Source organism: Phyllobates terribilis, unplaced genomic scaffold, assembly GCF_046119375.1.
Source record: "Phyllobates terribilis strain yellow unplaced genomic scaffold, ASM4611937v1 Scaffold_9__5_contigs__length_417890890, whole genome shotgun sequence".
Lineage (NCBI taxonomy): Eukaryota > Metazoa > Chordata > Amphibia > Anura > Dendrobatidae > Phyllobates > Phyllobates terribilis.
The window spans coordinates 330,782,983-330,796,003 of record NW_027362769.1 but is presented as its reverse complement, the minus strand read 5'-3'; the positions used below and the strand labels follow the sequence as shown (position 1 = coordinate 330,796,003).

General features: G+C 43.4%; 1 pseudogene; it reads left to right on the top strand.

Moving 5' to 3' along the window:
- Positions 1 to 10,600: 10,600 nt before the first annotated feature.
- On the top strand, positions 10,601 to 10,763 carry LOC141162730 (U2 spliceosomal RNA; annotated as a pseudogene).
- The last annotated feature ends 2,258 nt before the right edge of the window (positions 10,764 to 13,021 follow it).

The window sequence follows — 13,021 nt, the reverse complement described above, 5'->3', positions numbered from 1 at the left end:
GAGCTTTGTCACGCGTGTTTCCTTGCAGCTCTGTACATTTATATACATGAATATAGTGGGCAATTGGGGTGGATTATGTACTAAATTCAAATACATACATATGATATAGATATAATTTTATTATAATATAATTATATTAATATTATAAGCTAATTATAGTAACATTATATTAATATAATATAATTATAATGTAATCAGTGTTAATATAATTAGTATATTTAATATTATATTGGTGTTTTATATTAATATATTATAATTTAGTATAAATATTAATATTAATATAATTGTATTATATCTTACTATTATATATTACTATTAAAATATAATTATTACTTTGCTATTATAATATTATATTATAATTTATCCTATTAGATTTCTTATTCTATATTATATTTATAACAATATTGTTATTGGTGTTATAAATATGTATCATTGTAATACAAATTCTATAATAAAAATAAATATTTTAATAACTAATAGTAACTAATAAATATTGTTTATTCTAATTATCTATTAAAAAATATATATATATATATATATATGTGTATATATATATATGTATATATATAATTTTTTTTTTTTATTATTTTTTTTTTTTTTTTTTTAATATAGCACAAAAATGAACAAGTGAAGCTGGATCATTTGTGATGGCCGTTGCTACTTGTCTCCCTCGTCCATCTTTGTGTATGGCCACACTGTGATCCCCTTCCCCCTCGTTATTGTGCACATGCAGGTAACGCTCCCCACTGGCAGTCTGTGCACTTCTTGGCTGTACCTACAGGGTTATTAACATATAAGAGCATGGCAGGCAGGATTGCAGCGCTTTTCTGGCACCTCTTTACAGGATCTTCATGTTTGTTGTTCCCTGATGAGTTCCTTTCTTTCTTTTTTGGAAAGAAACATGCCATGTTGGGACGGCACTTATTTCTAAAAGGGACATGTTAGGGGCTTTTTAATAGGACAAGGTTCCAGTTTCAGAGGCCACTTTACAAGGAAGGGGGCATCCACGGTTACTGTAAGTCCATAAGAAATTTTACCCCCTATCCCCAATCAGGGCATACCAGGAGCCGACCCCTGGATTATCTGTTGGTGGCCTTGAGGACTGCAGTTGAAGAACGTTACTCTACAGAGGACCTTTTCATGGTGGACCTCTTGGGTTTTGCCATTGCCACGTTTCCGTACACTTATTGTGCTCATTTATATAGCCCCATTTATTCCATAGTGCTTTACAGACATGATCACTGTCCCTATTGGGGCTCACTAATATATCCACAGGAGAGACTCCTGCGTGCTGACACGAGGAGGAGGAACAGGATGCCTGCACACCTGTGACATTTCGGGGGTATCCTGCCCCTTCTAAATATGTAAAAAAAACACTTGCCAGAACCCCGCTGAAAGAAAATCATGGATGTGCACAACACAGAGGTTTAGGGTGCTTTCACATTGCATTGCAGCACCCGTTCCATGGCACCAATCTGAACCCCTCAGAAAATGGGATTCGATCGTATGCACCGACGGGGCCATAGTCTATAAATGGTTCCAGAACTCAATGCGAAAGCATCGTAAGATTGTCAGCAGATCCCTACATCACTATTTTTCAGTGATTCCAAAAAAACCCTACTCTTAACTCCATTTTTTTCAGTGCTAGACCAATAGTGTCCCACTAATAAAGGACACGAACAGAAAGAAAGTGGAAGTATTCCAAATGCTCATCGTTGGGATTGTTTGCCTCGTGGTGGATGGACATACCTGAATACCATTTACAGGTGTAACGACAAGTAACCCCATGAGTGCTGTAACTGCTATATAGGTCCCAGTTCTGTTTTTTTGAAGTTCAGTCTGCAAGTGCATTGGAGCATAACGATGCTCTTATAGCTCCTTAGCCTCCGCTATTTCTCCTAACTGGCCACTGACCTATCAATCAGCCACGGGAGGGCGCTGGTAGTTAGGAAATACAGCGCCTTATCCTCTGCTGTATTTCCTAACTAGCAGCTCTGTCCCCTGGCTGATAGGCGAGTGGCCAGTTAGGAAATATAGCGGAGGCGAAGAAGCTGTAAGTGCATCGTCACGCCCCAATGCACTTGCAGACTGAACTTCAAAATGCCTTTTCTCACGGTTGGAGCAGAACTTTGGGGTGATAAGAGGATTTACTTATCTTTTAAAGGGCTACGCAGACCTATAACTGGTATTTGGGAAGGGAGGTGGTTTTAGTTCCCTTTAACCAAATTTGAGCAAAGGTAAGTGGACACCTCTGTATGATCTATAAGGTCATTTTGCAAAACTGAGCTCCAGTAATACATGACCCATAAATGAAAGTGGCATTGTTTCTGCAAGAAAGCAACCAAATCATTGATTTATCAATCATTTGGTTGCTGTCTTGCAGAAAAACTTGAAGGACTGAAGTTGAGAAATCTCAAACTAGGCTACTAATATGGATTGGTCACCACTATAACAAACTAGTAGGGCACACACCATTGACAAGGCGAACGGTAGCATCCACTTATCTATTTATTCATACATTTCCAGGAAGAATAATAGAGAAGCGCCATGAAATTCTAAGTAAAGATGTTCCAGAGTTGTGTTTTTATCACAAGGAACATGTTTTACCAAAATGGACAAGTCAAGATCATTGCTTTCAGGAGGAGACACCAGCAAGAGGCTCAAAGCTTCAAACCGTGATGTCTCAGGAATACTTTTCATGTTTTTAAACCTTGAGGAGGCTGGAAAATGGGTCTTTGGGTATTTTACTTTATCAGTCTAGTTTATAATTATAAATGTTCTTGTCTTAACATAAGAATAAAACTTTTCCATATCTTTGGGACAGTTTGGCAGTAGCATTGCATTCCTTCCAGAACTTTGGTGACAAATATTGGACGTCTGAGAGGTTGCCAGATTTGATAATGTGAAATACATAGGCAACTGGTGCAATGTCCTTGATTTTTTTTTTTTATTTGAGGACATATAAATTTGCTTTTCAGCTATTAAAATTTAAGATAATCAGATAACAAACACAGTTAATTGTGTGGATGTGTTCTCTATTCTGATTCTAGGCCTCGCTGGTTACATGCAATCTATTGTTTTCTTACATTTAAAGAAAAGCTTTAAAGGGTTTGTCCAAGCTTGGGGTCACTCTGTGACTGAGGACTTGCGAATCTTCACAGCGCACATCGTGTGCGCTGGTCAAATTCTCTGCGAGAAGGGGGCGCGTGAATGTAAGTATGAGATTTGCATACATGCAGTCACATCTCGACTAGACGTGCACAACCTCACTCAAAGCAAGTGAACTGAGTGAGGCCGAGCGTATCTAGTCGGAATGTGGCCCGAAGTATGCAAATCGCAGAAACTGCCCCACGCCTGTCCTAAGAGTTACCGTATGTCTCCACTCGAAAGAGAATGAATAATACCGGACACCTTTTACATGGGTTTTTCAAAACTTGAAAAAAAAAACATAATCCATTCAAAGGCTTATACATCTATATATTTATCTATATATATATATATAATTGTCTTATCCCGTCTGTCTGTCCAGGAAATCCCACGTCGCTCATTGGTCCGGCAGCGGCCAATCAGCGCCGCGGGATTTCTGAAAAAAGATGGCGGCCGTTAGCGGCTCATCTGCCGGACGGAGGTCAGCGGCGATGCAGCGGGGAGATGAGCGGCGCTAGCAGCACAACTACCCCGACCGGCGCCGCTGACCTCCATGCGGCTAACGTCGGAAGATCAGCGGCTTGGCCCGCTGATCTCCCGACAGCAAGTGTGAACGGAGGACCGGGGAGCGGCGCCGCCGGTCGGGATGCTTCTGCTGCGAGTAGCCGCTCATCTCCCGACTTCTCGCAGCAGAAGGAGCCGCACAGGCAGCGCCGCTCCCCGGTCCTCGCTAATACGGAGCCGCACAAGCAGCGGTCGGCCGCAACCAATCAGCAGAGCGGCGTTTAAATTTGCCACCCATCTCGCTCATTGGTCGCCGTGGCCGGCTGCGATTAATCAGCAGAGCGGCGTTTAAATTTGCCGACCATCTCGCGGATTGGTCGCGGCTGGCCACCGCGACCAATCAGCGAGATGGGCGGCAAATTTAAACGCCGCTCTGCTGATTAATCGCGGCCGGCCACCGCGACCAATCAGGGAGATGGGCAGCAAATTTAAACGCCGCTCTGCTGATTAATCGCGGCCGGCCACCGCGACCAATCAGCGAGATGGGCAGCAAATTTAAACGCCGCTCTGCTCATTGGTCGCGGTGGCCGGCGACCGCTACCAATCAGTGAGATTGGCGCCAAATTTAAATACCGCTCTGCTGATTGCGCCGGTCGGCCGCATACCTATTCTAGAATACCCGATGCGTTAGAATCGGGCCACCATCTAGTATATATATAATCGTCTTATCCCGTCTGTCTGTCTGTCTGTCCAGGAAATCCCGCGTCGCTCATTGGTCCGGCCGCAGCCAATCAGCGACGCGGGATTTCAGAAAAAGATGGCAGCCGTTAGCTGCTCATCTGACGGACGGAGGCGATGCAGCGGGGAGATGAGGCGGCGCGAGGCGCTCATCTCCCCACTGCTGGCAGCACAAGTACCCCGACAGGCGGCGCCGCTCACCTCCATGCGGCTAACGTCGGGAGAGCAGCGGCTTGGCCCTCTGATCTCCGGAGGGCAAGTGTGAACGGAGGACCGGGGAGCGGCGCTGCCGGTCGGGATGCTTCTGCTTCGAGTAGCCGCTCATCTCCTGGCTTCTCGCAGCGGAAGTACCCTCACAGGCAGCGCCGCTCCCCGGTCCTCACTAATACGACGCTGATTGGTCGCGGTCGATGCCCGCGACCAATCAGCGAGATTGGCGCCAAATTTAAACAACGCTCTGCTGATTGGCCGCCGGCCGCAACTAATCTGCATTATTGGCGCCAAATTTAAACACCCCTCTGCTGATTAGTCGCGACCACGACAAATCAGCAAAACGGTGTTTAAATTTGGCGCCAATATCGCTGATTGGTCGCGGCCAGCGTTCGCGACCAATCAGCAGAGGGGTGTTTAAATTTGGCGCCAATAATGCAGATTAGTTGCGGCCGGCGACCGCGACCAATCAGCAGGGCGGTGTTTAAATTTGGCGCCAATGTCGCTGATTGTTCGCAGCAAGCGGCCGCGACCAATCAGCGACATTGGCGCCAAATTTAAACACCGCCCTGCTGATTGGTCGCAGTCGCCGGCCGCAACTAATCTGCATTATTGGCGCCAAATTTAAACCCCGCTCTGCTGATTGGTCGCGGCCGGCGTTCGCGACCAATCAGCGATATTGGCGCCAAATTTAAACACCGTTTTGCTGATTTGTCGTGGTTGCGACTAATCAGCGATTTTATCGCCAAATTTAAACAAGCTCTCCGGTCCTCGCTAACACAGTTCGCTGATTGGTCGCGGCCGCCACCCGCGACCAATCACCGATATTGCCGCCAAATTTAAACACCGTTTTGCTGCTTGGTCGCGGTTGCCGGCCTCGACCAATCAGCGATTTTGGCGGCAAATTTAAACAACGTTCTACTGATTGCGCCCGGTCGGCCGCATACATATTCTAGAATACCCGATGTGTTAGAATCGGGCCACCATCTAGTGCAATATATATATGCTTAAAAAGTTAATTATAACTTTCTTTTTTGTAATGCATCTCCATCTGGACCTGATGGAGCAGTTGTACATTGTTTGTTTTCATGGGGCACTTCCATGATGTCAGATTGCAGAGCCCTCCAGACTGTACATCTCACAGTCCCTTGTGATGCCACAAGCAGGTGCTACAGCAATTCGAGTCGAGTAATATCAGAGAAGACCCAAGGGTAGATCATAAATGGAAGACATCTGTGAAGATGAGACTAACACTTTTCTTCTTTTTTTGAATTCGCTTTTGGCTTTGGATTTAAAAACTGCATCCAAAAATCTGAACATGTGAACAGACCCCCAAAGGTGTTCTGTTGCTCAAACATCCAATGATCAAATATAATCTGTGGAGAAACCTGCAAGTGTTTAAAATCCCCATAGCGCCACTGCAGGCAAAACTAAGCATTACACAATTCTAATGCATTGCATGGCCTATAAATCCCTTTACCCTGACATGTCACAAGGAGAAATGTTACCCATTAGACTCCAGTCAGAGGCTCTCTCATACAGCCAAATCAGATCTCATGCTTTGCCCTGAGGAAGTGCAACACCACCAAAACACGTATCTGCAAATTGAGATTCTGGTTTGGGTTATATGTGTACTCAATCCATAGACACCTCAAGAGCGATAAGCATTCTGAATTAAAGGGTTATTCTCATATTAAATGGGTAAAATTGTAAAATGCCTTCAAAAGCAAGCAGCTTTACAAATGACTTGTTATTAACAATCCTCTCCATTCTCAAGAACAGAGGGAATTTTAATTTTGTTATTATTTCGTTACCGGCTACCGTTGCGCTAATCGGTCTCCTAGGCAAGAATCATATTCCTTACAATCACTATCCAGTAGAGCTTGTAAGCGCTTCTCTGATGTCAAAGAGTGCATAGTTTGGGCCTCTGTCACTCCAGCTCTATCCTCCACCCATCGCCGCCTCCTTCTTGACTGACCACTTGTATTCTGTGTAACTTCAGGCAAAGGAATCGTCAGTCAAGCTGGTGGGGAAAAGAGCTGGAGTGGCAGAGGCTTCAGATCTACAAATAGCTCTTCAGCCTCATATCTCAGTAACGTAGGAATGGCCTGGCCATGTAAAGGTATTGCTGGATTTGTCTTTGAAAGATCTACATGCGCATATAAATAGTTTTAGGGGTGATATCCAGTCAACTGATTCTCCCGACCCGCGTGTGAAAGCATGTATTTCTATGGAGCTGTCACTCAAGTTGCGAGAGCGGCCTGCGAGTCCGAGCATTGGGTTGCGATCCTTGTCCGATATATACGGCCGTCTGGCTCTTCCCTTATAGTGAAAATCAAGATCAATGTCACCTTTCAGGGTTCCTTTCTCTCCTTCAGGCATGAATGCCATCAAGACACAGAATTAACTTGCATCCATTACTAAAGATTACGACCAGGGATTTTTCACTCATATGTTGATCATTATTAAACACTTACACACGTGGTCAAAATTGTTGTTTCCCCTCGTTTAATGAAAGAAACAGCCACAATGGTCACAGAAATAACTTGAATCTGACAAAAGTAATAATAAATGAAAAATCTATGATAATGATCAAATAAAAGTCAGTCATTGCTTTTCAACCCTGCTTCCACAGAATTAAAAAAAAAATTAAACTCATGAAATAGGCCTGGACAGAAATGATAGTACCCCTGAAAATAATGTGACAAAAGGGACATGTTAAATCAAGTTGTGTCCACTAATTAGCATCACAGGTGTCTACAATCTTGTAATCAGTCAGTGGCCTGTATATAAGGCTACAGATACTCACTGTGCTGTTTGGTGACATGGTGTGTACCACACTCAACATGGACCAGAGGAAGCAAAGGAAAGAGTTGTCTCAGGAGATTAGAAAGAAAATTATAGACAAGCATGTTAAAGGTAAAGGTTATAAGACCATCTCCAAGCAGCTTGATGTTCCTGTGACTACAGGTGCACATATTATTCAGAAATTTAAGATCCATGGGACTGTAGCCAACCTCCCTGGACGTGGCCGCAGGAGGAAAATTGATGACAAATCAAAGAGACGGATAATACGAATGGTAACAAAAGAGCCCAGGATAACTTCTAAAGAGATTAAAGGTGAACTTCAAGCTCAAGGAACATCAGTGTCAGATCGCACCATCTGTCATTTGATCCAAAGTGGACTTCATGGGAGACGACCAAGGAGAAAAACATTGTTGAAAAATAATCATAAAAAAGCCAGACTGGAATTTGCCAAACTACATGTTGACAAGCCACAAAGCTTCTGGGAGAATGTCATATGGACAAAAATGGAAGTTTTTGGCAAGGCGCATCAGCTCTATGTTCACAGATGGAAAATGAAGCATATCAAGAAAAGAACACTGTCCCTACTGTTAAACATGGGGGAGGCTGTTATGTTCTGGGGCGGCTTTGCTGCATCTGGCACAGGGTGTCTTGAATCTGTGCAGGGTACAATGAAATCCCAAGACTATCAAGGGATTCTAGAGAGAAATGTGCTGCCCAGTGTCAGAAAGCTTGGTCTCAGTCGCAGATCATGGGTCTTGCAACAGGATAATGACCCAAAACACACAGCTAAAAACACCCAAGAATGGCTAAGAGGAAAACATTGGACTATTCTGAAGTTGCTTTCTATGAACCCTGACCTAAATCCTATGGAGCATCTTTAGAAAGAGCTGAAACATGCCGTCTGGAAAAGGCATCCTTCAAACACGGGACAACTGGAGCAGTTTGCTCATGAGGAGTGGGCCAAAATGGCTGTCGAGAGGTGCAGAAGTCTCATTGACAGTTACAGGAATCGTTTGATATCAGTGATTGCCTCAAAAGGTTGTTCAACAAAATATTAAGTTAAGAAGAACCATCATTTCTGTCCAGGCCTACTTCATGAGTTTAATTATTTAAAAAATTCTGTGGAAGCAGAAAAGCAATGACTGACTTTCATTTGTTCAATTTCAAAGATTTTTAATTTATTATTACTTTTGTCAGATTCAAGTTATTTCTGTGACCATTGTGGGTTTTTCTTTCATTAAACGAGGGGTGCCAACAATTTTGACCATGTGTGTATGTTAACAAGGTATTTAGCTTCTTAAAACCCCTTCACCTCACACCACAAAGTGAAAAACATTCCCCCCCATTTTAAATTATTTCTTTTTTGTTACCCTTGTTTTTTCATGTAGTGTCACTCTTCATAGTAGGATGTAAGCAGGCTTGGACTGGCCAACAGGAGAACTGGAAAATCCTCTGGTGGGCCACCACCCTCTTATATGAGCAGTATTTGACACAATGAATCACTATTTACAGACAGGCAGCATCTTATTCATTTAACAATCTACAGAGATCATTGTTATATGAATTTGTGATTGAGGATACTGTCACATTTGCATGTAGCTGAAAAGTGGGGCCCTGGAGTTGGTTACTGGTGGACCCTTGGCACCCCAGTCCGCCTCTGGAAGTAGATATATAATTCCTCCCCGGGATTATGTTTTGTCATTTGAGTCATGTTTGTTCTTCTCTGTTCCCTTAAAATAACAAAGTGTGAACACGAGCCAAGTGCCTGTAGCTGTTCTGCTCCATAACATAAATCCTGTTTATCGGGCAGGAGACTTGTAGCTGGCGGTGGCCTTTTCCCTGATGCTGTAATAGAACGTTTATCAGTTGAGTGTGTGCCGATAAGGTCATCATAACAGATGAGCATGATTAAATTTCATGCTTAAACTCATGGATATAATGCTGGTTATTCTCCCCCATGTGCCGGCCTCTGATACTGAATTGCACAAGACCTTAAGATTTGGCAACGCAATAAAAGGGCAAGTGTTTTTCTCCACACCTCAGTTACAAAAGCAAAGGGTGAGCATGGATTTCACAGAGTCCACTTGTCAAGCTGCACTATACCTGTGTAGAAATTATGTGCCATGTCGGGGGGGGGGGTGTAAGCAGTGTCGGACTGGAGCGCCAAGGGCCCACCAGTAACCAACTCCAGGGCCCCACTTTTCAGCTATATGCTCTCATTCACAAATTTCTATAGCAATAAACTGGGTAGATTGTTAAACTAATAAGATGCTGCCTTTGTATATAGTGAATCAAGTATATAGTTCGAAGTACTGCTCATATCAGAGGGTGGTGGCCCACCGGAGGATTCTCCTGCTCTCCCGTGGGCCAGTCCAAGCCTGGTTGTAAGGATCGTATGTACTCAGGTTGGCGATCTCAGGCTTGCATTCAGAGTGTCTGGTTCCTCTAAGAAGTAGGGGGTCCTCCTGATTTTTGCAGTGGTCGAGCAGCAATATTAATGCAGGGCAGATAGGAGCCGGCCAAGCAGGAGATCGTCCTCTATTGGCTAAATGTCTCTTACACGGCAAAGCATTTCTGTTGCAAACTGATGACCTTTCCTATACATAGATCATCAATAATAGATGTCTGGCCCTTTATTAATGTATGCAGTTTGTATTGTGGAATCTGATGATGGATAGTGCATCCATCCCATAATATGTGGCTTTTTTTTTTTTTTAAATAAGAGACAATATTATGGTGATAGATGAAAAATATGGTTCGAATTTTTTTTTTTTGTAAATCTTAAATGAACTCTGCACTTTCAGACAACTTGATGTGATTTGATAACTAGGTCTCGTCTAACTTGCTGTCCTTAGCCTGTAGTCAAGTGCATTTTGTCTATGCTCCTGCTCTCCTGTCTGTCATATTGTATACAGGCATTTCAGTTCAGTACAGACAAGCAAATGGCAGGAGCAATGCATGCTGGGAAGTGACGGATGGGATATTCCAGAACCAATAGTGCTGGTAGAATGCTGATGAAGAGGAACCACGCACTCCAAAAGAGTGGAAGACGAGTTACAGATCATGAGAATCAGGACTTTTTCTGAACATATTAGCCTGGCATGTGCACCGATAGTAGTTGGGAGAGGAGAGCAGCAAGACCATGGTTTTCTACAGTTTTTGTGTGAAAGAATAGATATACTTTAAATAAGCTATGGCTTCTCGGCCTATTAGCTAAGATCAAATGTAGTATCTGTTCTTATAAGTGGGTGCCCCAGGAGAGGTACCCTTGGGTACCTGAACCTAGTTGGTGAAGAACCGCACTTGAGTGATGGCACTTTTGCATACACTTTACTCTTATACTTAAAGAAGCCCTCCTCCTCCTCCCATCAACTTTTTTATTCTCTTAATATATTGCAATAATCCTAGTATACATTACTGTGTACTTACAATTGCTCATTTTGCCTTTCTACCCAGCTAATTCTTCTCTTTTCTCTGCTCTATGTAGAAACAGGAAATCTCTTGTCCCTGCATTTATCATTCCCCTCTTTACCTCCTGACCCAGTTGCTCTCTCCTCCCCCTGTCATAGACTTTTGCAGTGATGACTCATACAGGGAAAATTGACCTCCTGTTTCTCCATAGAGCTTAGAAGGATTCAGCTAGTCAGTTTTCAATCACGTGATGTCATAGACCTAATGGAAAAGAGAAGAATTATCTGGGTAGAAAGGCAAAATTAGCAATTGTAAGTACTCAGTGCTATATAATATGATGACTGCAATAGATTAAAAGGACAAAAATTATGATGGGAGGAGGAGTGCTTCTTTAAAACATGTAAAGCTTTATTCTGAGCCTTTTGATGAGGTTGGAGATTTTTTAGAATTTCCTGTAACAGTACCTTGTAAATTCCATAATTATTTATTTTGTCGCTCAGGATGCGTTCCCTCCTGATTGGTCTGGGTGGGGAAGGAAGTAGGTGGGTGAGCAACAGGTTCCACAACGTCCCAACTCTTCTCTTACAGGGGGAGAGTCCTACTAGACTGGTTCTCAGTTTCGCTGGGGTGGCAGCCCAGACAAGATTAGCTTTGGCAAGGGGAGACCACTGATCCATGTCTCTAGCTGTGGCCTTCTAGTTTGGAAGGGTCGGGAAAAGTCTATTGGAGGCCCTTCTCCATTTGGGGTGGGCTGTGATAGACCACATTATTGTGCACTTTTTTTGTGCGACGCTCCTCTCATTTTTGAGCTCATGGCTGGAGAGTGAAGTCTCACGCCAAAATATATAAAATGGCTTTGCCCTTAATGCCCAAAATATATATTTTACCTCCCTTTGATACGCCCACCAATACACTTGTGAACGTAATTTGTATATCAATAACTGCTGAGTTTTTTCAGATGACTCTGTGATAGGTATTTTTCATAATGCTTTTACACTGGACACATGGATAAAAATGGAACGTCTTTTCTCGATGAATATCGGACGATTTTTCATATGCTCATGTGAACCTGGTCTTAACGGGGTTGTCCAGGCTTGAGGTTCAGGTCTAGAATCACTCTATGTGACTGCAGACTTGTGAATCCTCACAGTGTGCACAGTGCGCGCTGTCAGGATTTGCTAGGAGCACTCACTATGTGCATACTTCGAGCCACAAGCCAACTAGACATGTCCTGCCTCACTCAATTCACTTGGGTTGCGTGATGCCATGCATGTCTAGTGGGCATGTGACTGCATGTATGCAAATACCATACTTGCTGTCACAGCACCAGAGAATGTTGACAGTGTGCAGTGTGCACGCTATAAGGAGAGTGACTGCAGATTTGAACCCTAAGGCCACAGCCCCACTCTCAGTATTCGGTCAGTATTTTTTCTCAGCAGTGGGAGCCAAAACCAGGAGTGGGTGATAAATGCAGAATTGGTGACTTGTTTCTATTATACCTTTTCTCTGATTGGTCATCACCTGGTTTTGGCTCCCACTCCCGAGAAAAAATACTGACCGAATACTGATCGTGGGACCGTTGGCTAAGCCCGGACAACCTCTTTAAGGTAGTGGAACTCTGTGATTAGTACTGTTGCCGTTCCGGTGTCCTGGGTCAAATCCAAACATTGCCCTCCTGGGTTTCCTTCCACATTCCAAAAACAGTGATAGGTTAATGGACTTCATATTAAATTGTCCCTAGCGTGTGTCAAACAGGAATACTGGGTTCTGTGCAGGGTTGTAGATTATGTTGGGGTAACAGAAACAAATAGTTGGGTCTCCCCATATCTGGCCACCTTTACTGTTCTTAGGGGTTATGCACTTTCTTTTGTTGGAGCCATATTTTTGACATGTGAAGATACACCACATTATGAGGGCGACCACGGTCTGCATCCATATTGGTTGTCTCCCACCTTTTCCAAAAACAGATGTATAAAAGACGAATAGATCTATTTCTGCATGCTGGGAGTTGTAGTTTTGTCACTTTGATGCAGAGTATCGGCTGCTTTTTGGTGACTTTTTTGGCCATGTCCCACAGCGGGAATAGTTTCTTATCCTGTAGGATTGCAGACGTCTCCATATTGGGGCAGTATAATGCAGGGCATTGTCTCAGTAATATTGTGCAGATATCTATCGTATTTACCTAGGCGTTCTTTCTAAATAA